Genomic DNA, 24,916 nt, shown 5'->3' with positions numbered 1-24,916 from the left:
TCATACTCTATGTATATGTCCCCTTTTACCTTCATTTGGATTCTACTATACAAGACAAGCTTTTGACGTGAACATTACAAACATAAAAGAATCCAATAACATTATATGGTTCTCTAGGTATAATAGGTACAAAACAAAAAGACACATCTGATAAATATGAAAAGGTTTCAACAAAAGTGATGGACCCTCATGGGGAAATTTGCCACACATGTCCTTTTTCCCAGAAGGTCCTTCAACCCCTCATTCAACCTCCTTGCAGGGATAAAGCAAACTGACAGGGACAAGAACAGAAGCCTGAACACCAGCATGCTGCAGCAGTGTTTAACTATTTTTCAATTAAATAAGCTTTGATCATTTTCTAGGAAAAGAAGCTATGACCTGTCCTTTAAAGAGATCATTTACTCCTTTGATCTAATATTACACTCATTTAAACTGAACCTTTTGGTGTCACTCTGTCTTATTTAATATTTAGTTATAGAATGTTCTAAAGTAGGTAAAATTAGTGGCACTCCCAAAATGTTACATACTTTATATTGGCAGCTATATTCATGTAGTGACTGTAAAATAAGTCTTTCAGACGTAATATGGACTTTGCACTGGCACATAGCAAGTATTCTATGTTAAAGGTAGGTATTATTTTACCTATAATCATGATTTTTGAAAGGCTACAAAATATTATGGGCTGAAGTGTAGCTTTATGTCATAGCCTGAAGTAGGATATGGGACAGCACTGCACAGCCCCAGCAAGGACTACCAAAGATATTGTACCTTAGGCTGACACAATGTCTCCTGTAGCACAAGGTGGGAAGGGCTTTTGCAGGGTGCCTTCCTTGTTTCCCCTAAGGAAGGCTTACTCTGCTCCAAACTAGTCTCGCTTATAGGAGCCCAAAGGTCTACCTTTGTACCCTGATACATTGTAATGAACGAAGGGTGGGAGAGAAACTCCCTGCAACTTCTCTCTCCTTCTTCCCCATGGCATACCTGTGTCGGGCCAGGCACAAATTAAATGTGAAGAGAGCTTCTTCTGACATATTTTCTACTTAGGTACCTGTATAAAAGGTCACAAGCAGGGGAAGCTTATGACCATATATTGGGCTAATGAGAAGGTTGTAAAAAGGCCACCACCCATTTAGTTGGAGATAATGGGAGGATAACCAATTTTTTTTTCTATGCAGAAATTTACTTCTATCATTAGACTGAGACTGCTGCAAATTATGTTTGCAATAAAAATATTTTGTTCAGAACTCTTTAATGTTTGTGAGGGTCTCCTGAATTCTTCTTCTTTAGACAACCACAAACATTTCTCTGTCACAGGATGTTCCAAATAAACATTGCCTTTATCTTATTTTTAAGCTAATTGAGCAATATGAAATATAGATTGAGAACACTGGAGACAGAACGCCTCCATCTATCTGCTGAACAAGTATAGCCCAAGTAGTGGAAATGGAACCTTCTCGTTACTGCCCTAACAATATGCTCACAGCCTGGAGGAGCCATGTGTAGAGAGACACTTCAGAATACAAGTATTCTCAGCCATTGGCCTCTCTGACGAAACTAAGAAATGATCAACTACCAACATACTTCTCATACGTCAGTGAATGCCTACCTGGATAGTAACAACTTTGCGTCTTTATGGATCTGGGACAAATTCAGTCAAAGTTATTGTATATCTTCCTGTACACAGTATACCTAAAAGAATCAGATAAAACTTTAAACAGGGTTTGGAGCAAATGAAAATGAAAATAGTGTTCAATAATATCAGCTACACCTCAACCTCAATATAACGCTGTCCTTGGGAGTCAAAAAAATCGTACCGGGTTATAGGTGAAACCGTGTTATATTGAACTTGCTTAGATCCACCAGAGTGTGCAGCCCCGCCCCCCCCCGGAGCACTGCTTTACTGGATTATATCCAAATTCGTGTTATATCGGGTGGCGTTATATCGAGGTAGCAGTGTATATCTACAGTAATAATGTAGCTCTTAGAAATGAATATGAAACAAGGCATGAAACTATCATTTTTTGCATCTTTGTAGGATTGTATAATTGTGTATTCTACCCTATAGATGGCCATTAACGTAATGTTTCAAAGACTTCAATTTATTTTAGAGATTGGATCTACCTGCAATATTTATATATGAATCCATACTGTCCCAAAACTCAGGAGTATTTGGATTTTGATTTTTCCTATTATAGAGTGAAGGGCAGATGCTAAATTCAGCTCTAAACTTTTCCTAAATATATGGCTATTGGGGATATGGGATTTTGATCTGAGTCCATCTGTAGCCTAAAGAAGGCAAAACGGTTTCTATAGAAAGCGGCGTGTTCTTATCCTTGTTAGAAATGCTTCTAGTTTATGACATTTAGACCTAGACGTGAATTTCCTCAAAGTTAAGTAAGGAGGGTAGTTTCATCTTTGGGTCTCTCTCCAAGTATTTTATGAAGGACTAATGATAATGTTATACTGTCAAAACTTAGTCGCCCATTCTTCATTCACCCAAATTAATCTCACAATTCTCAGCCTGTATTTATTTCTGGTTATCTCAAACAGATATTGATGGTTTCCATGTATAGCTAGTTCTCCCTTATTGCCTCCCCCCACAGAATGTTAGGGCTGCCATCTGGAAATAAAAGACATTTAGAATACTTGTAAATTGTTTTGCATATTTTCCCATGTTGCTCCCCCAACATCTGTCCTCAGGGGGCATCTGCACAGGTGACAGTAATTGTTTTTTCCCACTTTGCCTCCATGACTCTCTATGTGGGGAGACAGTAACATTTTTCAGCATAGAAAAGATCACCTTATAAATTTACATTCAGCTCTTGTGGAATCAGCTTCTCTATGCATTCATTTGGATCTGCCTCTTTGCTCCCAGCAGGGATTCCCTGTAGTCTAACTTCCTGCATTTGATTTTCTAACATCTCCATAGCAAGCAAGACCTTTATGCATATGTATTTACTATTAGACAATATAAGACTGTTACCCATGTGCCTATACATCTGTGGTCTCAACTCTACCCTTCACTGCACAAACTTGCCCTGTTAAAATTGTTAATTGTGTAACTACACTTTCCCATCTATTTTTAAGCTAAAGACATGATATGAGCTTATCCATTTCTGCATTTACTGGGCTGCAGAGGCTTGATGATAACCCTTCTTTTGGGATTGAGGGTCTCCCCTCCCCAGATTGCTTCTATACCATGGCCATGGCGGCAGAAAAGCCCATGGTAAAGAAGATTTGTTTCTTTTCTTCATTTTAAGTTTTAGGCCTACTGGAAATGCAAGAATTGTCAGAGTAACACCTAGGAGCTCATGGAATGCAGCAAAAGATCTCGCTAATCAATGCTGAGTGAAGAACAGCCTAAAATGTGAGAGTTTCCCTATCTTAAGGCCTGCCTCCCTTCAGTGTGTGAATGGGGAAAAATGCAAAATATATGTTCACCAAATACAAATTTCATTTTGAACTTTCTAATTGGTCCAAAAGTGTAAATTTCTGACAAGATATTTATTCTCCTACAAACTGTCCTGCAGTCAGACAAGCTGAAAGTGTAAGGCTGACAAGCTCACCACCGTGGAGTAGTCTGAAGCCAAAGTAAGAGAAAGAGTAAAAAAGGCAACCAAGCAGCAAAGGACAGACTACAGTGGCAAAATGGATTTACAAATCTTTTGGTAATAATCCAAATTAAAAGATGAAGAGAAAATTAAAATTTCCATGTTTCATGATGTCTGATTGCTTTCTTCTATTAAGCAACACAATAAAATTTCACAAAATGCATAATAAATGCTCTTCTCCCAAGATTTGTGGGTTTATTTGTTAATAGATTTCTAATTCAGCTATACTTTTCACTCAGTCTAGCATATTCAGTTAGGTAATTATAATCATCAAGGTAATTAGAGGAGAATGGCTAAATCCTGATTCCGTAAACAAATTGTGAGTGGCCATTCCAGCAGACCTGTGAATAGCTCAGTTCCTATATTCTGTCTGAAAAGCAGCTGACTGCACATTGAATGACACAACTTGGCTAAGTTAGTTAGAATCTGGAAAATGTTTTAAAGCTTTAAAGTGGTATGTAAGTGGTAAATATTACTATAATTATACCTTCTGATATAAATTACCAGGAGAGATGATACTTTTCCTTAAAAGGAACAAAAACAAGATTAATAAATTTTGACTTTGATTCCATGATTGTCACCTTGTGATGCATGGAAACAAATCAAGGCAGATCTTGTAAAGGGAGCTACTATGTGTGGAAGCTAACTTTACAAGATATGTGGTGATGTACATCTGTACATTGGAAGGCTGAAGTATTACTCGTCCATTTTGAAAGCAGTGGATTTAGTTGTTAATGTATACAGGAGTCATGTGACTAATTTCCTGCACAGCACTTTGAAAATTTACAGGCAAGAGTTTAAAAACAAGAGCACTATAACACTAGGGGCAAAGGGGGAAATCATTAAAGCAATCAAAAATAAGGTGGAGAGTCATATATTCCAAATGTTTTCTTCAATTTTAAAATCAATCTCAAAATTACAGCATGGAGGAAAATTAGCATCTTCCTACATAAACAGGATATAAGTACTTGAGGCACTTAGCCCCTTGGCAAATTATGTTTGGGAATTTCTAGACGAATGACTTGTGTCTATGTTTGCAGCTTTTCAGTACTATGCTGCAGTAAAGTGCTCAGTGTTTATTCTGGAATTAATCCAGGTTCATAAAACTAGTAATACATCAATACAACAGATGTACTTGCGTGATTATACATTAAAAGGTGATTCGCTTTAGTATGAAAACTTTGTAACCACTCAAGTTGATTTTGATCTTTTTCACAATCTGTATCTCATCAGCACAAATTACACAATTATTGTTAAGGGAGTAGTAGCCCCTAATTTCAAGATCTTTATAATACAACTATCTATACTTAATAAAAACTCCTACCCTGATAATTATTAGCTTATGACAATATTTTCCAAACTCTTGGCAGAACTCTAACCATTTATCAGAGTAAGATCTTGGGTGTATCTGCTGCTCCTATTCAACTCTATGTTTAGAACAACACAAATTGTGTTATTCTCATGATTACAAGGCTGGAATTTGGAAAAGACCAAGATCCACTGTAGAATGTAGGACATTCGGCTGAATGATGATGCACTAGGTCATGCAAAGATTCCTCATTAAAGGAAAACCATGATGTAAACCATGATGATTAAAGAGTTAAAAGATTTAAATCTTTCCACATTCATTGTTATCTACATGTCTTCTCTACTGAATTTGCAACTTCTTAGTTATTTATAAATAGATTATGAATTTAGACTATTTAGTTTGGGTTTATTTAGATTGGGGTGAAGTAACTTTCGGAGGCACGTCTGGGTTCTCTCTGCTCCCCCCCATCTAACCTAGTTAAGGTTGTTTTAGAGGAGTTGCTGTAGTTAGCTACATATTCAATACCAAGAGTACCATTTTTAAATGGTACTTTTGTTTTTGTTTTATCTTTGCTGAACTCTGTGAAACCTTTCCAATGGCAGAGTCTGAAGCCAACAGAACTCAATGTACCAGCCAGCAAGAGATGCAATGTACAGCTTTTGCAAGGTTCTGAATGTCCAATAAAGGCTGTTAAAGCCACTGTGCATCTTGAAGGATCTGTCCTTTAATCATCACCTGTCATAGCCAACAGAGCCCCTGACTGCATCTTTACATCATGCTTGAGCTCAGAGGCCTGTCATGAACGATGGTTTCCAAAGCTAGGACACATAACCCTATGGCTAAGTTTTCTTGTCTATTTTCCCTTTCAAACAATCATAGGTTGACATTCTTATGAGTTTCATTTTTTAGCTAGTGAATTAAAAATGGCTCTAATGAGGCAAATCTACAATAGATTATGAGCCAAATGGAGGTTTTGCAAACTATTACATTGTTTTAACTAAATCAAATATAGTATTTGAAGCAAGACTTTCTTTCATGGTAAAAACAGAATACACCTAAATCCTAATGCAAATCTGTTCATTTGAAAATGATACACATTTATATTAAATTGCAAAGCTACATTGTTACCCTAAGTATAATATTACTAAAATGTCTTTACACAGCCAGCTGGAAATCCTGACATTTCATCCATATTGTTATTTATATACATATTTACGGCAGCCACCTGCTTGTAACTTGGCTCATACCATAAAGCAGTACAGTTCCCCTGTTTCATTATACTTTGACATTTCACTATAACTACATAGCTGGCCATTTCTCAGTTTCCAATTGCTCTGCAGCCGCTCTTGAATTATATTGCCTTGGTAATAGAATAAAGATCTTTCTCCGTGGTAGTACTAGCCTCTTTTTTTCATACCCAGATGGTACAAATCGCTGCTGGCACATGTAACAATTATAGCACAGCTTCTGCTGCTTAAATGAACCCCCATAAACCCCACAGAGTTAGATTAGATTAGGGAATTGGGAGGTGAGCAGGAGGTCTGGCCAGTGGTCTCAGCTGAAGCAGATAAGTATTTGGTACTGCCTGTATATTGCTGTGATGGAATATACAGAACATTACTAGAGGTTTGTTCAGGGATCCAGTTTCTGAAAATGAGGAAGTAGAAAAGAACACAAACTAGTGATGTTAATAAGACTAATTTCACAATTGTAATCACAGCAGTCTGGAATATTTTATCTACAATAGTTTTTATATTATATATTTTAATATATTGGTTAGTATTTGAAATAAAAATATTTCACAATATTCCACTATCCAAAGAATACTGTTAGAAGTGGAACCATTTTTAGAGAAAACTATTTCACTGTTGGACAGTTCAGATCAAATATTCAAAGTTTTCCCACATTCCTGTTCCCATTCAAACACGTCAGTGAACCAATAACTCTTTGATGTCCATTATGAAAGAGATTGGTGGCCTCTGTTCAGTCCCTAATGGACAGTGTCCATGCCATGAAAACACATTCTCTCTTTGGAGCAGAAAGGCCAGTAACTGAATATAGTGAGAATGAATTACCTAAAGGTGGTTCCCTGAAAACAGAATGAAATGGATTGACAGAGATGGAGGGAAGCTTCTGTGGGTGCCAAACCTACTCACTAATAAACAAATTTTTAGTGTTGTCAATCTAACACCCTGTCACAAGCCATTTTAAAACTGTGTCAGAAACTAGCACAGGCTAAATAGCCTGATTCTCTATGCATTTACACCAGAGTAAATTAGGTGTGATTCCAATGAAGTCAATATAGAATAAAATCAATATAAGTGAGAAGAGTCTCCAGCTCACAATTTATTTACATACATTTATTTATAATGAACTAATCAGGCACTCAGCGCTTGTAAAGCATTACAAATATACAAAGCTAAGGATCAAAATCCATAAAAGAAGGATTAACTCATCTATAATAATATTTATGTCACTCATTCTATTTACTCAACCTAACAGTTGCCTTCTCTATCAAAGCATCCTACATTCCTCAGACTCACCCAAACCCCAGGTAGGAAAACAGAGGAAGCCTTGTTTTGTGTCCAGAAACGTTAATAAATCAGGACTCACTGGAGCAAAGAAGCAATTTTCAGACCCAATGGTCCCTCATGAACAGAGTTTCACCACTAGCTCCCTTCCGTTTTAAAATGGGTCTTTTAGCTCGAATAGCCCTGATGATTGCAGCTTCCTATGACATCACATAAGGAGAGAGGTGGCTTATCAAAAAGCCAAGACCAAATCTATTTGAGGCGTTACAGGTCAAGATGAATGCCTAAAATTCCACCTGCAAACTAACTGGAAGACAACAATCCCATTTAATAAGAAGGCTGCATCATTCTGCACTATACCATACTGTTTCATACTGGACGGCCATACTAGATCATACCAAAGGTCCATCTAACCGAGCATCCTGTCTTCTGACAATGGCCAATGCCAGGCGCCACAGAGGGAATGAACAGAACAGGTAATCATCTCGTGATACATTCCCTGTTGCCCATTCCCACCTTTTGGAATGGTCTCAAACTGTAGTCTGATGTCCTGTAAAGAGTCCTGCACTAGTCTAGTCTCATGGACCACGGTACTAAGAACCACATCTTGCAGGGAGAAGGGTGAATTAGGAAATGGTTACCCACTTCTCACCAAGCAAAGATGAAAAAACCCACCAAAACCACACAGTTTCCCCAGCAGCCAGGAGAATGTAACATGACCTCTGGATTGTTAATCTCATTCTTATCCGAGTTGAGAATCAGCAAGCTAGCCCTCCTCCAAGTCCTGGTCTCAGCCAGACAACAAAGGCCAGATTTCTAAAAGACCATAGGTTCCAAAATAAATGGCTACGTTTTCAAAGGTGCTCAGCATCCAATGTATTGAGGTCTTTTGAAAATGTGGCCGCTTATTTTGAGGCCCAAATCTAGCCCTAAGTAAGTTACTCCCCTATGTTAGCCAAGTCAGAGAAGTTAAGAGACAGACCTGGGCATCTTTCACATATGGAGGACAACATAACCCACATCTTCTCACTATCACTTTTTATAGCAACAGTTTCATATCCACATTGAGAAGGGATGAAGAGGAGGACCTCTGTGGCATTCTGCATCAGAAAGCCACAGTGGCAAATAACCAATTGCCTAAATCTAGGCTCTGGGATCTTTCAGCAAGAAAGGAATAGAGCCACTCAAGGAGCATAGGATCATAACTGTGTCACTGAAACCAACAGTATTGAAAGCAGTTGCAAGGTCTAATGGGAATCACAACAATATCTTGATCTGAATTTCTCACCAATACAACTAGAGTGCAGATATTACCAGCGTTTCCTTGTCACATCCGCATCAACAATTATTGCCTAAAAAGAGAGGTCTAAAATAAGGGATTTTTCCTGAAGCCAGCCTACCAACTAACACCTTAAGAGCAGCTGGCATTGTGCCATTCTAGCGGGTTGTGCTGATGAGAAGCCTTCTCTGTTGGCCTCGTCAGCCAGAAAGGACATGGACACAGTTCACAGGCTGAAGCCTGAAATTCCCCCAACACTTTAAGAAACTCAGGTATAACACTAACTGAAATTTGAGCAGAAAAGACCTGACAATAACTGTGCACAGCCTGCAGCCTTTCCGAGCCAGCTTGAATCCAGCTAGTACAGTGAGCAACAGCAATCAAGATAGAGAAGCACAGGCTTCTGTGCGTGTAGTGTAAGTCCAGCCCAGACTCCATTTACATACTTGGCTCAATAGCCCTCTCTGAAGCCTGCACTGTGCTATCTTCACTGCCACTATTACCTGAATTAGCTGGATCTGAGCTTGCTCAGGCAGGCTAGCCCATGCACAGCATTTGCTGTGTAGACATACCCTTAATACTAGTCTGCACCAGAAACCACTCTACCAGGGAGATAGTGAGCTAACTCTAAATCTGAATAATTTGTTTTCTGAATGAATGGTAAGAGATGTCTCAAAGTGGACTTATGCTGACCATTTCCAAAGTTTGTTTTTGATCTGCAGAAGGGGAAAGAGAACTTCATTCAAAGCTCCTCAGAAACAGATGTGTGGACAGGTCTCAGTTGAGAAGCTTGTAAATTAGAAAAATTTCTTTCCCTTCAATCTTAGTCCAAGTAATTATAGTAGAGCTGACCAAGAGAAGCATTGTTCCTCCTGTTTATAGTGTGTGTGTGTGTGTGTGTGTGTGTGTGTGTGTGTGTGTGTGTGTGTGTGTGTGTGTGTGTGTGTGAGAGAGAGAGAGAGAGAGAGAAATTCAGAGGAACTAGCTTGGCTTAATATTTAGCTATAAGAAAAAAATACAGAAGCTGCAGGGGGAAGAGGGTAAAAATAGGTTAAAGTAACACAGTGTTCAGAATGACTGAGAATTAATAGTGGGAGAAAATCCAATAAGAATATAAGAATGGCCATACTGGGTCAGACCAAAGTTCCATCTCACCGAGTATCCTGTCTTCCAACAGTGGCCAATGCCAGGTGTCACAGATGGAATGAACTGAACAGGTAATCATCATGTGATCCATTCCCTGTCACCCAATCCCATCTTCCTGCACAAAGAGGCTAGGGACACCATCCGTGCCGATCCTGGCTAGTAGCCATTGATGGACCTATCCCCCATGAACATATCTAGTTATTTTTTGAACCCTGCTACATGTATGTGTATAAATATAAATAAATAAATAATTTAACAATATGTAGTGTTAAATGTGACCTAATATAATATAGGGAAATACCCTTTTAGCATGTTTGTCACATGCCCTAAAACAGAATGGGGTTAGGAAAAGGTATAGCCCGTTCATTAAAAATGTAGGGAACAGACCAAAAATGAAATGCTGCAACTCTTCAAACATATTTTATGATCAACTGCTCACTGGAATTCTGATAAGTATTGATGAAGGCATTCTTTGGAATTCTGCAAAGACATAACATTACTTTGTGATTATTTGGAAGTAATAATTTAAAATTCTGAATCAGATGTTCATCATCTTGCTTGATTTATGGACCTGCTATTTTTGATGCCATATCAAATGTCTTTTAAGAAGTTCAGTTTATGAGCCTCTTCATCTATCACAAGCTTGTCCTAATTATGCAGAGTCTTTGCAAATATTATGATTCATGCTTTAATTTTCTCTAGTGCCATATTACATTTTAGACTATCAAACTCCAATATTAGAGCACTACAAATACACAGAAAACTGCTGTCTATGTCTTTGGATATACAGTATACAAACACTGCCCACTCATCACCTATGATAAGCCATACAACCAACCTTTTATGCAGCTTTTCTAAATTTTGCTAAAGGTATTTTCCTTTTGCTAATTACTTTATAAATAGAGATCAAGAATCAGAACAAAGAAAGATGAAAGGAAGAACGAGACAGAGGGAGACGAGAGGAAAGAGGAAAAAATAGCATGTGTGCTAGAAAAATAAGTCTGGGGGAAAAGAAGCAGCAGCAGCAAGAAATGTGACACCAAAATATAAAGTTTTAGGAAAGGAAAAAAAGAAGAAAGATCAGACAGAATAGAGACACTGAGGGCTAAAAGCTGCTCTCAGTTACCACCAGTGTAAATCTAGATTGAATCCATTGGCTTCAAAGGAGTTACTCATATTTACATACAACATAGCAGAATTTATCCCCACAAATTATTTTTATTATTTTATTTTATATTATAAAACTAACAGGAAAATATTAAATTTAAAAACAACAATTAAAAGTAGCTCAAAGAATAGTGTAGTGGGAAGCCTCATTTAAAAAAAACAAAAACCCTAATCTTGCTCCCACTAAAGTCAATGGCAAAATTCTAATGGACTAAAGATGGTTCAAATTGGGCCTGTTTTGAAGTTCATCTAAGGCAGAAAAATACCATAGACCCTTCACTGCTCATCCCAATGAGATTTTCACATGCGTTATTCAGTTCTGTGCATAATCTGATTCTGGCTTGTATTCATTTATGGCTCCAGTTGACAAAGGTGTTTCTGTTATATATGGCATTCATTTGGCAATCTGAATCCAGAAGCTGTTGTAAACAACATGCTCAACCTACATATTCAATGGGAACATAAATTAATGTTGAACTTTTAGAGGCAATCCTATGGTTAACTATTCTGATATGTATCTACGAAAAGCACTTTATAGTTTACTTCATAGTATCCAGCACTTAGATGCATGTGTGTATGTATATTTTCTACCTTGGGCTTTTGTTTTATTTAATGATTTTGACTGAAATCGCAGGAGATAAGGATTCAAACTGCACTTCAGTGACTCCTAAAAATCACAACTAAGAAGTTCCTTGGTCTAATGGTACTATTTCCTTGTCCAAGAAAATTAATTATGCTTCTTACTTTCTCTTTACACCAACATACATAACACTAGAAACAAAAGTAACAGAATAATGGCTGAACGTTGACGGATTTCAGTCTTTCAATTCTAAGCCAAATTTTCAGGCATAGCCTGACTTTCAAGGATGTGAAATCCTATAGAAGCTGCTCAGGTAGTCAAGGCCGATTAAATGTGTTACCTGATTAATGTGAGTGTGTTTGTATGTGTGGGAGAGAGGAGAGCACTTTGCTGTATGCAATAAAGGCTGCTGAACATGCATTTTCTGTAACCTTCTAAGCCACTAAGAAAATTACATCTTGGTGGATGAGTCAAATCTAAGAAATATTTTTGTTGACAGCTTTTCATATTGAAAAAGATAGATATAGGAAATTGCCTATTGAATGATAAAAAACCAAAATGTCTAGAAAACTATTGATGTAAAAATTCCATTACACCTTTGCAGATCCAAAATCACTAATAAAACACATATACAAATACATGTAATTAAAAATAAAAATAAACCTTGCAATAGAAATATTAGTAACATCATAAGAGCATTGAATGATAACTGGTTGCTGTAATTAAAAGATATTCTGCAAAGCAAATGCAAAATGATCCACATTAAACCTTACAGACAATAGCTGAACCTGGCCTGTTTCTGCAAAGGGCCATACCACGTTTCAGGTTGCAACATCTATTAACCAATTTCATAATGTCTTATAATTAAAAATCATGATATATTGTGCTACATTGTCCCTGTTTCTGACAAAGCAAATGCTTCCATGATGTTTATACTACCTTATTTATTCAAGTTTGTCAATACAAGGTGCATGTGCCATATCCCTCTATTAGCAATCAGGTCTTACAATCCCTATTGACAAGATGGACAACAATCCGGTCTCGTAAAAGATTCATGACACAACTTTGCACTCTCTATTGCTTGCTTTCTCATAAAACCAGTGCAAATCCTATCAAAAATTTAGCAGAACCCCTGCCTCATCTGTTTAGGCCTGAAGCTAGTTGCAGGGACAACTCATTAGGGACAAGCTCATTAAAACCAGCCCTGGAGCAAAAGCAGTTTGCGAGTCTCCTCATTTTTATTCACTTTCACCTAGCCATTCGAGTTTCTTGTGTTTCCCAGATGCAGAGCTTCTAATGATTTTGTACAATAAGCAAAGCTGTTTTCAAACTTACGATAGACCCAGAGTCCTACAAATGCAGCTCCTTACGTCTGCCAAAGCTAATATAGTTTTGTTAGTTTGTAAGGCTTGTGATACTTTCTGTAGGGTATCATGTACCTGATGGATGCTATTCTTTTTTATTTGATTAACTAAATAGCATTTATGCATAGTAACTATCAAATCTATGACAAAATCAAATGGGAAGTATGTATGTTCAGATTTCAAGCTAATATTCAGATGCTTGTACCTGGAACCCCATGTGCTGGAGCATATATGGCATAAAATTTCCAGCAGTGATTTGAGAACCCTTCCATACCTGAGCACAAGAAAATGAAATAAATATTTCCTTCCTCCTTATGTTTTATACCCCAGTAAATGCTGAAACATAGGGGTGGGTTTGGATGTGTTGTGTTTCTTTGCTGTCATTGTAGTACTTAAAAGTACTATAATTCTCTCCTCCCTTTGTGCCATTCATATCTATCAAGGAAACCTGCCAACAATTTCTAACTTGGTGCCTAAGGGTAAGCACATAAATAAGTAGCCTGATTTTCAGAAGTTCAGTGTTCCTACAGCTTCTTTTGACTTTGACCTACAGGGGAACGGTTGGTGCTCAGTACCTCTGAAATTCAGGCAACTTTTATTTAGGTGCTAGCTTTATGCACTTACATTTGAAAATCAAAGTGAAATTCACTGGTGATATAGAAAGTCATTCATACTACTAAAGCTCAGTGAGGAGGTTGTGCCTAGGGAGGTGCTGGCAGATTGACTGTGTAAGGTTCTTTACCCCTTCAGCACTAGGGTCTTAGTGCTGGCCCTGAAAAGGTCAGCATATAAAAATAAGGTTGAAGACATTTACCACAGGATCTATGATTACATGGATCTAGTGGCTCAGAAAACATGTAAAGTCAGAGTAGGCTAGTGAGGGATTGTCCTAAAGCCCCAGGGCCTGCTTGCAGTTTGGGTGTGGTGAATTCCATCACTCAGCCCTCATGGAGATCCATACACTAAGCCCGGCTAGTCACACTTTGTGTTGAGGTTAGTTTCACTCTTATGTACTTCATTTTCACATGTATTATGCAACAATATATTAAGGCGAGATCCTATCCAACCTAGATGTGGAGTGCCCTGTGTATATTAAGTTCAAGGTAACAAGTAATGGTCTGGACAGGAAGTGCATGGGAATATAATCCTGCATTTATAACATGTGGTCATAAGAACATAAGAATGGCCATAGTGGGTCAGACCAAAGGTCCATCTAGCCCAGTATCCAGTCTTCCAACAGTGGCCAATGCCAGGTGCATCAGAGGGAATTAACAGAACAGGTTATCATCAAGTGATCCAGCTTCTGTCGCCCATTCCCAGTTTCTGGCAAACAGAGGCTAGAGACACCATCCCTGCCCATCCTGGCTAATAGTCATTGATGGACCTATCCTCCATGAACTTACCTAGTTATTTATCAAATTACTCCCTATCTAGAAGCCGTAGTAAGGTCAAAGAGGGGAAATATTAGCTAAGTACCTAATTTGCATCCTGAGGATTTTATTTAAATCCAAGTCTCTGTAACCAACAATTCTTCTCCCACACCTTGCTTCTTTTTTATCCTGGATCTTGAGAGTAAGGCAGCAGGTCCACATGAAATAGAAGCGAGCACTACACTTAGAGTCCAACATCATTTGTGTGCAATTCAGTCACTGCTCATACTTATGCTGGAGCATAACACCCTTGTATGCCCTCCTGCATGTTATGCAAAGAATTATGGGATCATGACACTTTTCAAAATCTAAATTAATAACCCAACAGACAGTAATGGATATTTTGCATCCTTTACTGCCCATTGTGTACATATGCATCACTTGGGGACTTTAAAAAAAATATTCAGTTGCCCTAAAAAAAGTAAAATAGTTTTGAGGATTGTTGTTTAAAAGATGGAGTTTACTCACCTAACTATATCAGCAAAAACTATGAAGTCTGTGATGTAAATTTTCTAATACACAGATTGTTGCCCTGAAATATGTTGCATAGTTTCCACCAACAACAATGTTGCCACACAGTTTAACTCAACAAGCATGACACACATCAAGCATTATAGGAAATCAAGGATATTAGTCTTTCTTCATGCATAGATTATTGTCAAGGCAGGTGGTTTATGATACCACTGAAACTGATGACAATACAAAGTCTAGGCAAGATCAACAGTCTTCACATGCAAAACTCTTATTCAATGGTACTCTGATGGGAATTTGTCCCGTTTAGGTGTTGGAGAATTAGGCTCTAGTGTCACCAGAACAAAATCCTTTTGGGGTACTGGGTTGAAAAAAAATGTTACCATACACAAACCATTTTCTAATTAAACAATGTGCCTATTTTAATTCCATCTGCTCCTTTATAGAATAGCTGAAGGCTAAAGTAGTTTGCACTGTAAACCAAAGATTTGAATTCTGGGTATTCTGAACGATAAGAAGTATTTCAGATTGAAAAAATAAAACCATGTAAACAAAAATTAAAAACCACCAAGAAGTGTATTAAAGCCACTAGATCAGGGGTCGGCAACCTTTCAGAAGTGCTGTGCCGAGTCTTCATTCATTCACTCTAATTTAAGGTTTCGCATGCCAGTAATACATTTTAACGTTTTTAGAAGGTCTCTTTCTAGAAGTCTATAATATATAACTAAACTATTGTTGTATATAAAGTAAATAAGGTTTTTTAAATGTTTCAGAAGCTTCATTTAAAATTACATTAAAATGCAGAGCCCCCCGGACCTGTGGCCAGGACCCGGGCAGTGTGAGTGCCACTGAAAATCAGCACGCGTGCCGTCTTTGGTGCGCATGCCATAGGTTGCCTACCCCTGCACTAGATAATGTTTTTCCATTTCTAAACCATATGAATGGACATATCTGCTTTTCTATCAATTTCTCTTGTTTCCATCAAAAGAAAGGACTCCAAGGCTGAGAAGCTATGTGCCCAGTGAAGTTTTGTGCAGAGATGAAAACTTCAGAAAATAGGGATTAATAAAGAAAATGACACAACATAAACATTAACACTGCAAATAGCGATGTTAAAATTGTTTTTTTCTTAAATCCAATTAAATCTTATCATAAAAGGAGCTTAACAACAAAAGGACTGAAACTGAAATGCTTTAAAAATTAAAATATAGCTAAGTACACTTTTAATGATGCCAGCTTTTTATTTTTATAGAGACATTTGAAAGCGTATTTAAGCCTTTTCTCTAAACCCTTTCAAAGGCATGGGAGATATAATTCAGGTGCTACACTTACATACAAAGTAAAGGCTAAGAGAATTAGAATAACTACCACATCAATGTAACTTTTCTAGATTATTTCTTTCTTAAAATTAGAAAAGAAATTTAATCTTGCAGCTTTCAAGTCACTTATAAAATATAAAAACACATTTGACTCCAAATATTTTGAAATGCTATTAATGCATCACAAACTTCAATAACTGTGAGACAAAACGAAAATCAATGATCGGTAGCTTCATTATCCCAACAAGCAAGATCGCTCCCCTTTTTGTCATCATGACTGTTTTAGCAATATAATATTGATACAACTCAAAGAAGTAAATCAGCACAAACTTCCTTACATGTAACTAGCTCGGTTTTGTGAACTTGCTCCAGTGCACCAACATACATATGAATATCATGCATTTTTTCCCTAAGACCTTGTAAATGCACCAAGGCAATTCTATGAGAATATAATGTTGGCCCTATAAACCAAACTGCAATGACTTCATTACTGACACAATCTCCCCTTATTAAAGATTCCTCAAACAAACAGGTGCTTCACACTGGGTCTACTTCTAAAATTGCTTTCTCTTTATTCCCAGGGATCCATCAGGAGCTGAAGGCGAATTCATGCAGTATAGATCAGTCAGGCATTGACAGCACATCACACTTTGACAAGCTGGTTGGCTCTGTTTAAAGTCTAAGTTAGGCCTTGGCCCATCAAGGCCATGGCTATTGAATTATTGACAGCTTCACACTGTGGTGCAAAGGGAAAGAGTGCTATAGCCTCAGTTCAATAAAGATGAAATGGAAACCCTCTCTGAAGCTTACTTTAGAACGTTAAAGGAGTTTTAATGGGCTGGTTTAAAATTCAGTAAGAGAATACATTAGACTGATTATATTTTCAATTGCTAAACACAGACACACAAAAAAGTTTGGGATTCTGCGGAGATTATAAATGAGAGGAAAACTGTGTCAGTGAGAATTTGATCTAATTGCTTCAAAGTTAGCTAATGTCTCAAAACCATTCTCAGAATCATCCAGTTTTATACAATGGATAATTTTTCACAACTCTATTCTATGACATCATATGCATCCAAGGATTTTAACACTGATGTAGACAGTAGTGATGCTAAAACACAGGCTAGTTATTACATCCGTTACTTTCTGCCAATGCTCTTAAATACACAAGCTAATGAAATGGCCAGTCAGCATTTCCAGTAAATCAAATGCATGGGTTTTGTGTCTCCTCCCATTGCTATCCATCTGAAGAGGAGTAGGTGGAAAGGAGTAAATTGGCTGTACAATATCTGTACTTTATCAGAACCACTTTGGAGAGCAGATAGCCACTATTTCATAGCTGGCTGATTAGTATTAACAATTCTGATTTTCTTCCATAATCTCTTTTCTTCTTCAAATTTATACCTGCCAAGATTTACTTGTATTTTAATAGCTGATGTCAGACATGCAACATGCAGAAAGTCCCATCTCAGGACTATAATTTTAAATACAATGAGCCTCACATCAACTGTCGCATTGACATGCAGAAAATTATTCCACGTGGACTTCTAAAGTGCATCCTAAAAGCTTCAGAGAATGAGTACATTTTTAAAAGAATTTAAATTGATGATCATGGCTTTTTTAAGCAATTTGTCTAATGTGACCCTATACTCATTTCTCCAACATCACTTCCAATGTGCTGCCTCCTGTCAAATCAACAAAAAGAGCCTAACAGCACATCTAAATTTGTGTTCATTTGCCTACTGCAGGATTATCTTTGCCACGTCAAGCATTATAAGTAAATCAAAGATGCTTCTCAGGGGCTGTAAGAGTAGGACTAATCTCCAGACAAATATTTAGAAGGCAGCTTAGCCTGCTCTGGCTTTAATCGTTTCCAACTGATTTGACTTATTCTAATTACAGCCTTTATGTTATAAAAGCCATTTTTATGTTGCTGAGGAGCAGTTTCATTGCAAATACATGAAATTTGCTGAGTTTCTGTTCCCATGTCGATTACGGAAATGGCACTCTCTAGCTTTCCTCTAATTAGAAAAACACACTGTACAGAGCATCAACAATTTTTAACATTAATAACATAGTAACACTGTCCTTTTGTGTGTCTTTAAATAATTTCTCAAAATATGACACCACAAAGCCACTGCTTCTCACTTGAGTATCATATAAGGAGCAATTTTCACAGTTTTGCATATTATACTTATTCAAACACAGAACTCTATCTTTGAAGAACATGTTTGTAATTTAATCAAACACAATAAGATAATTAAACTCTAGGATAGTTTATGATAAGGTGCATTTCATGCCCATGAACTTGGAAAATTCAAAAACTCATATCACAAAGCAGATTAAATATATCCTTTGACAATCAGGCTGCACTGCTATTTGTTTCCTTTAGTGCTTACTTATTATACTATCATTTTCTATAATGAACAGAAGGCCCAGACAACACAATTTTAATTTGCATCAACTTGTAAATTTTTATGTAGATTAATGGAAATCAAAATGGTTTATCCAAACATGGACAACAGAGATGGAGATGAGGTGTCACAGAACAAGTAGCACACGTCCCCTCCAATTTCAAAGAATAGTTAAATAAGTAACAAATCTAACTGCTTCAGTTCAATGGGCAATACCATTTTTAAGATGGTCAAACTGATCAATACAAAGAAAGTGTTAGTATAATACAAATCATGCATTCAATAATATTTGTGCCATGGAACTACGGTGCACATCTGTAAAATAACACAGCTCTGGGGTATAGAATCAAGGCTAATATGACAAGGGCAATACAGATGAAAAAAGGTTACAGCACTAACAATGTGGTACACCCTTTAGAAGCAGAAGAGAATATTGCAGACTCAACCTATAACTTGTAAAGCTGCAAGCGTGATAGAAGTTGGAAATGTGTGTTAAAACTCTTTTCTGTGTTTTCAATTATATTATTGCACAGAATTATCCACTGAATAGGCACAAGGTATATCTGCTAGTACTCTATGGGGTATACTATGAACTATGGGAGAAGAGGAGGTGCTCCATGCAGCATGGCTCCCAAAGACACTGGGACTAAAGCATGGCCTCTAGGAGATCCAGCAAACACAGGAGAGACAGAGTCTAATATACTTTCTTAAAGGGACCAGCATACAGTTGCTTTTCATGAGACCAGATTCTAGGGGTGTGAGAGTGGGAATGGGTAGGGGGCAAGCCCAAAGCCCTGAACTTGCTCCATTTACCCCTTTGGAAAGGCTAGCATCGTTACCACATTAGAATCCTTTTTAGTGAAGAGACAGGGGAGGCAGCTTCCACCTGATTTAATGTGTGATCTTCCTGAAAGGACCCTTATTGGATAGCCAAGATGTAAATGGTCATGCCTTTCATCTCACACTTAGTCGGCCCCCTCTCTCTATGGCATGCCCATTCCCCACTTCAGCCCCAGGTCCACCCTGAAACTCTCCCTGCAGCAGGGTTTCCTGAGGAAGTGGTGAAGGTGGCTCTGTTCCTGGCATAGGGGCCCTTCTGTGTGGGATATTTTCCTAGGGACTTAAGCCTGCCCTGTGGTCCCCTTGTGCCAGTATAACTGGCATAAAGAGATTGTGGGACAATGATGCATAGGGCCACTACAAATGAAAGGCCCAAGGCAGCCAGCCCTGTGAAGAGGTTCCTTTGCCCTCTCCTGCGTGTGTGTCCTGACAACACACACAAGGATAAGTACAATCTTGCCCAATGTATTTTTCACAGTTTTTGGAAAGCACCTATTCTGCTCAATTGCATCCTATTGACCACACTTGACTTCTTTCTATACAACAGAAGTAGAACATTTTACAACTTACATATCACACTACTTTGAAAATAAGAATCCCTGATGACAAAGCTGTTCCATGCTGGTTTTAATTAAATCAATTACCAAAAAAGCCCTCAGCATAGGTATTCGAACACTATACAAATATACTGGTTCCAGTGTGATTTAATACTCACGGGTTAGTGAAATTGTAACATCAAAAGATAGCTCTTGTAGTGGGAAGGAACACACACAAACACACGTGCATGCACACACAGAGAATTATACAGACGTATTTATACACATCTGTAGGGAACAGATGCACATGTTGATTCATGATTTGGAACAAAGATCTAGACCAAAAAAAAAAAATAACGCCGAAAGGATGGTGGGAATCCACCAGAGGGGACAGTAAGGATGTTGTATGCCCAGTATTGGCTACATCTAAACTACAAGCATGGGTTGTAACTACCCTGCTCATGTACACATGCTTTCACTAGCTCTCATTGAGGTAGTGAGAGTATACACAACAGCGTGCCAAGGTAGCACCAGGCAGTGGCAGCAGAGGCACAGATTAGGTGTGCCATGTGCAAACCTTCCTGAAGCTGGTGGATCGTACTCAGCATAGCTAAGCCATGCCTATGTTGCTTCCACCCACGCTACTTAGGCTACACAGCTATTTATACTAACTAGCTTGATGAGAGCTAGTGAGAGTATGTGTACATGTTCAGGGGAATCACACCCCTAGCTCTTAGTGTAGACACAGCCATTGAGGAGTTCACCAGCACTTTGACTAAGAGGTTCATAATTCGAGGGCGTTTTTAGGACACTGATTGCTTCTAGGTTAGCACTGGTGATAAAAAGACCCATCTCTCAGCTGCACTAGAAATTGCAACCGTTTCTCTCAGCATTGCACTTTGTCACGCCTTTGGGACCTCCAGTGTGCTCCACATGGGTCTAGTGTGAAGAACACTCAGACGCTACAACTTGAGTATGCAGCTGCCCACTTGTGTTAAGACGTAATTCACTGGATATATATTCCATCAGATCTCCTAAGGCTGTGACGGCTGTTTTGTTTCCACATGCAATTCATTTTGTTTTTGAACTATACATCCCCCACATGGTTTGGTTCGTGTTACTTAAGAGGCCACTATTTTGCCCACCACAGCAGCAAAGGTCAGCCCTTCTGCCTATCCTAAATTTGAACATTTGAGCAGTAGTGGATGAGCTATTTCAGAGGAAGGTCAAACTCTATTTCATTTCTCTCAATTGTCGGTCAGAGCTGAAATGTGATGGCTGTGAGGACATGCTGTAAGGTCCATCTGTTTTATCGCCTAAGGAGAGGTTAAATGGGTAGTATACAGCATCATGGAAAATGACTGATATCCAGAATGGACACTAAGCAACATATTATGCAGGCAGTTTTTTAAAAGAATGTTTGGAGACCAGAGACTATGTGATTAATTATTGTATACATTAATATTAATAATTGATTAATGATTAATACACATACACAGCCACATTCCCATCATTCAGCAATCTACCATAATGTCAAACTCCATCACTCAGCAAAAATTGAGTGAATGTGTATATGAAAGACCAAATTCCTCCTGATTTAACTTCAGTGGGGCTTGAACAGGTATAGATGGGGAGAACTTTGCAAAAAGGATAACTTCCGTATTTTCATAACTGCCAAATCCTTTAAAAACCTAAACGCTAAATATAAGTGTTCCTGGGGATCCACGTGTAGCTGTGTAAGTTTGATGTATGCAATAACATTGGTGCCAAATGGGAACACTAAGCAAACATGCTCAGATGTCCTAATGATAATGGGCTTATTGCACCCTACCATGTAAAGAAGCACATAGGATAATGAGATCCATCCAAGACATTGCTGAAAATGGACAAGAGTTTACAGCATCATGCTGTAACATGAAACTAGTGCATTGCAACTAGTTGGACTGAGCAGGACAGCATGGCTTTCATAAAGTACATAACATAGAGTGCATAAAAGGCAGCAGTAATTCTGGGTACTCACACTTCCATATCCCCAAATAGTCTCGTGTTCTGTAGCACTATGTTTACAGACGGAGAGGTCCCATTACTAATGGGAATCTCAAATTATGTGTTTTTATGAGAAATTACTGGCCATGGTGCCATGCAGGCACTTTTGACCAGCACTTCACAAGTTGAAGAAGCTTAGACCAGCTTTAACATGTGGCATGTTTGTCTGTTTGGTTCAATGTCAATCATTTATGATGGCATAAGTCATAAGGTAAAATTTCTTCTAGTAGTTATCTATGTCACAGTTGCTTCTTCCCTTATCATATGGTGAATCAGACTTTAAGTGTAATGTTACACCACCTGTCAAGCAGTAAGAAGATTAAAAAAAAATGGGGGTGGTTGTCAATCAGAAAGGTAAATACGAGACCAACAAGAATACCCAATGCCCTTCCTCTCCAGTTAAGGAATTTCCCATGACAACAAATACTAAAAATAGATAAGGATGAGGAGACTGGAATGAAGATGTAGTAAAAGGAGACTACAAGAAAGATAATTACTAGTAAGTTCTGCCTTGTTGACTCTATCTCCCCTTCCCCCATCCTACAATGAATCTAGACTGATTGTAGATATAGCGAGTGGTACCAACCTAAAAAGAGGAATTATCTGAAGTTGCTGCCTGGACAGACTGTGTCCAAAAACAGCTTCTTTCCCCCCCTGAGAATAGATCTGATCATCAATGACACAGTCCTCTCTGCTTAAGAAATGCAGAGACCTCTGGATGAACATTCTGTTATTATCCTTTGTGTGGTTATGATGTGTTATCTCATATATAAGTGAATACAAACTCAAAACTATGTAGAAATTAGAACATAAGAATGGCATACTGGGTCAGACCAAAGGTTCATCAAGCCCACTATCCTGTCCTCTGACAGTGGCCAAATGGCAGATGCCCCAAAGGAAATGAACAGACAGGTTATCATCAAGTGATCCATGCCCTGTCACCCAATCCCAGCTTCTGGCAAACAGAGGCTAGGGACACCATTCCTGCCCATCCTGGCTAATAGCCATTGATGGACCTATCTTCCATGAATCTATCTAGCTCCCTTTTGAACCCTGTTATAGTATTGGCCTTCACAACACCCTCTGGCAAGGAGTTCCAGAGGTTGAGAGTGTGTTGCATGAAAAAAATACTTTCTTGTGTATGTTTTAAACCTGCTACCTATTAATTTCATTTGGTTGGCCCCTGTTCTTATATTATGAGAAGGAGTAAATAACACTTCCTTATTTACTTTCTCTATACCACTCTGATTTTATAGACCTCTATCATATCCCTGCGTAGTCGCTTCTTTTCCAAGCTGAAAAGTCCCAGTCTTATTAATCTCTCCTCATACAGAAACCGTTCTATACCCCTAATCATTTTTGTTGCCCTTTTCTGAACCTTTTCCAATTCCAATACATCTTTTTTGAGATGGGGCGACCATATCTGCACGCAGTAGTCAAAGAGTGGGCGTACCATGGATTTATATAGAAGCAATATGATATTTTCTGTCTTATTATCTATCCCTTTCTTAATGATTCCCAACATTCTGTTTGCTTTTTTGATTGCTGCTGCACATTGAGTGGATGATTTCAGAGAACTATCCACAATAACTTCAAAATCTCTTTCTTGAGTGGTAACAGTTAACTTGGACCCCATCATTGTATATGTATAGTTAGGATTATGTTTTCCAATGTGCATTACTTTGCATTTATCAACATTAAATTTAATCTGACATTTTGTTGCCCAGTCACCCAGTTTTGTGAGATCCTTTTGTAGCTCTTTGCAGTCTGCCTGGGACTTAACTGTCTTGAGTAGTTTTGTATCATCTGCAAATTTTGCTACCTCGTACCCCTTTTTCCAGATTGTTTATGTTGAATAGGACTGTGCCCAGTACAAATCCCTGGGGGACACCACTATTTACCTCTCTTCATTCTGAAAACTCACCATTTATTCCTACCTTTTGTTTCTGATCTTTTAACCAGTTACCAATCCATGCGAAACCCTTAGCTCTTATCCTATGACTGCTTATTGACTGGAAGCTTCTATTCTCCCTGCCTTGTAGCACAAGAATGAGGACAGTCAATGAAACTGCAAAGCAGCATACTCAAAACTGATAAAAGGAAATACTTTTTCATTCAACCTGGTAATCAGACAGTAGAACTCACTACCACAGGAAGTCACTGAGGCCAAGACCCTACTAACATGCAAAGAGAGACTGGACATTTGTATGGGTAACAAGAATATCTACAATTATAATTCTTTAAAAATCCTGTAAAGAGTACAAATGTAATGTTTCAAGGGTTAAGTCACTCTCTGACCATTAGGGATTAAGATAAAACCTACATGAGTGATGATACCCCAAGACCCTGCCGTGGAGTTCTTTCACCTGCCCCTGAAGTTTCTCATGCTGGCCGCTGTCAGAGACAGGATGCTTGATTAGAAGAACCAAGGGTATGATCCAGGATGGTAATTCTCCTGTTTCTACGTTAAAGTAGATCCAGAACCATTATGGGGAGGAAAAACCCATAGAATTAACAGAAAATGATAACTGTTCTATAGTTCTTTAAACCATTCTACATAATTCAGTAGAAATTAATATCCCTGCTACTGAATTCCACAGAAAGATTCACTAAATCATAATATAAGAACTCTTTTTGATTAAATTATATAGGTTTTTAGAATGAAGCAATCACCAAAATAACTGTCAGATTTTGTAGAGCATATGAGGAAGAAGAAGGAGCAGAAAGATGTATCCCAATTCTTCTTCCAAATCTATCGGGAAAGTAGTTGTCAGATCACAAAGAGCAAAACCTAGGTGTTTTCACAGAGCTTCAGCCCAGATGCTAACAAAACTGGAAAACCTTCATAGATTCGTAGATTCAAGGACTGGAAG

General features: G+C 38.1%; 1 protein-coding gene across 40 annotated transcripts in view; it reads right to left on the bottom strand.

The window, feature by feature from the left end:
• Positions 1-24,916, bottom strand: part of RBFOX1 (RNA binding fox-1 homolog 1) — a 2,636,561-nt gene that overhangs the window by 264,341 nt on the left and 2,347,304 nt on the right. For 5 of the 40 annotated variants that reach the window (XM_039490614.1, XM_039490598.1, XM_039490611.1 and 2 more), the window contains one exon: positions 1,607-1,689. The exons of 34 other annotated variants lie outside the window; for them this stretch is intronic. The gene's annotated coding sequence lies outside the window, so the exon portion shown is untranslated. Of the gene's footprint in view, positions 1-1,606; positions 1,690-10,315; positions 10,339-24,916 lie in introns of those variants that run through there. One more of the 40 variants, XM_039490613.1, reaches the window with a different exon arrangement.

Source organism: Mauremys reevesii, linkage group 10 (assembly GCF_016161935.1).
Source record: "Mauremys reevesii isolate NIE-2019 linkage group 10, ASM1616193v1, whole genome shotgun sequence".
NCBI classification, from domain to species: Eukaryota; Metazoa; Chordata; order Testudines; family Geoemydidae; genus Mauremys; species Mauremys reevesii.
This window is presented reverse-complemented; position numbering and strand designations above follow the sequence as displayed.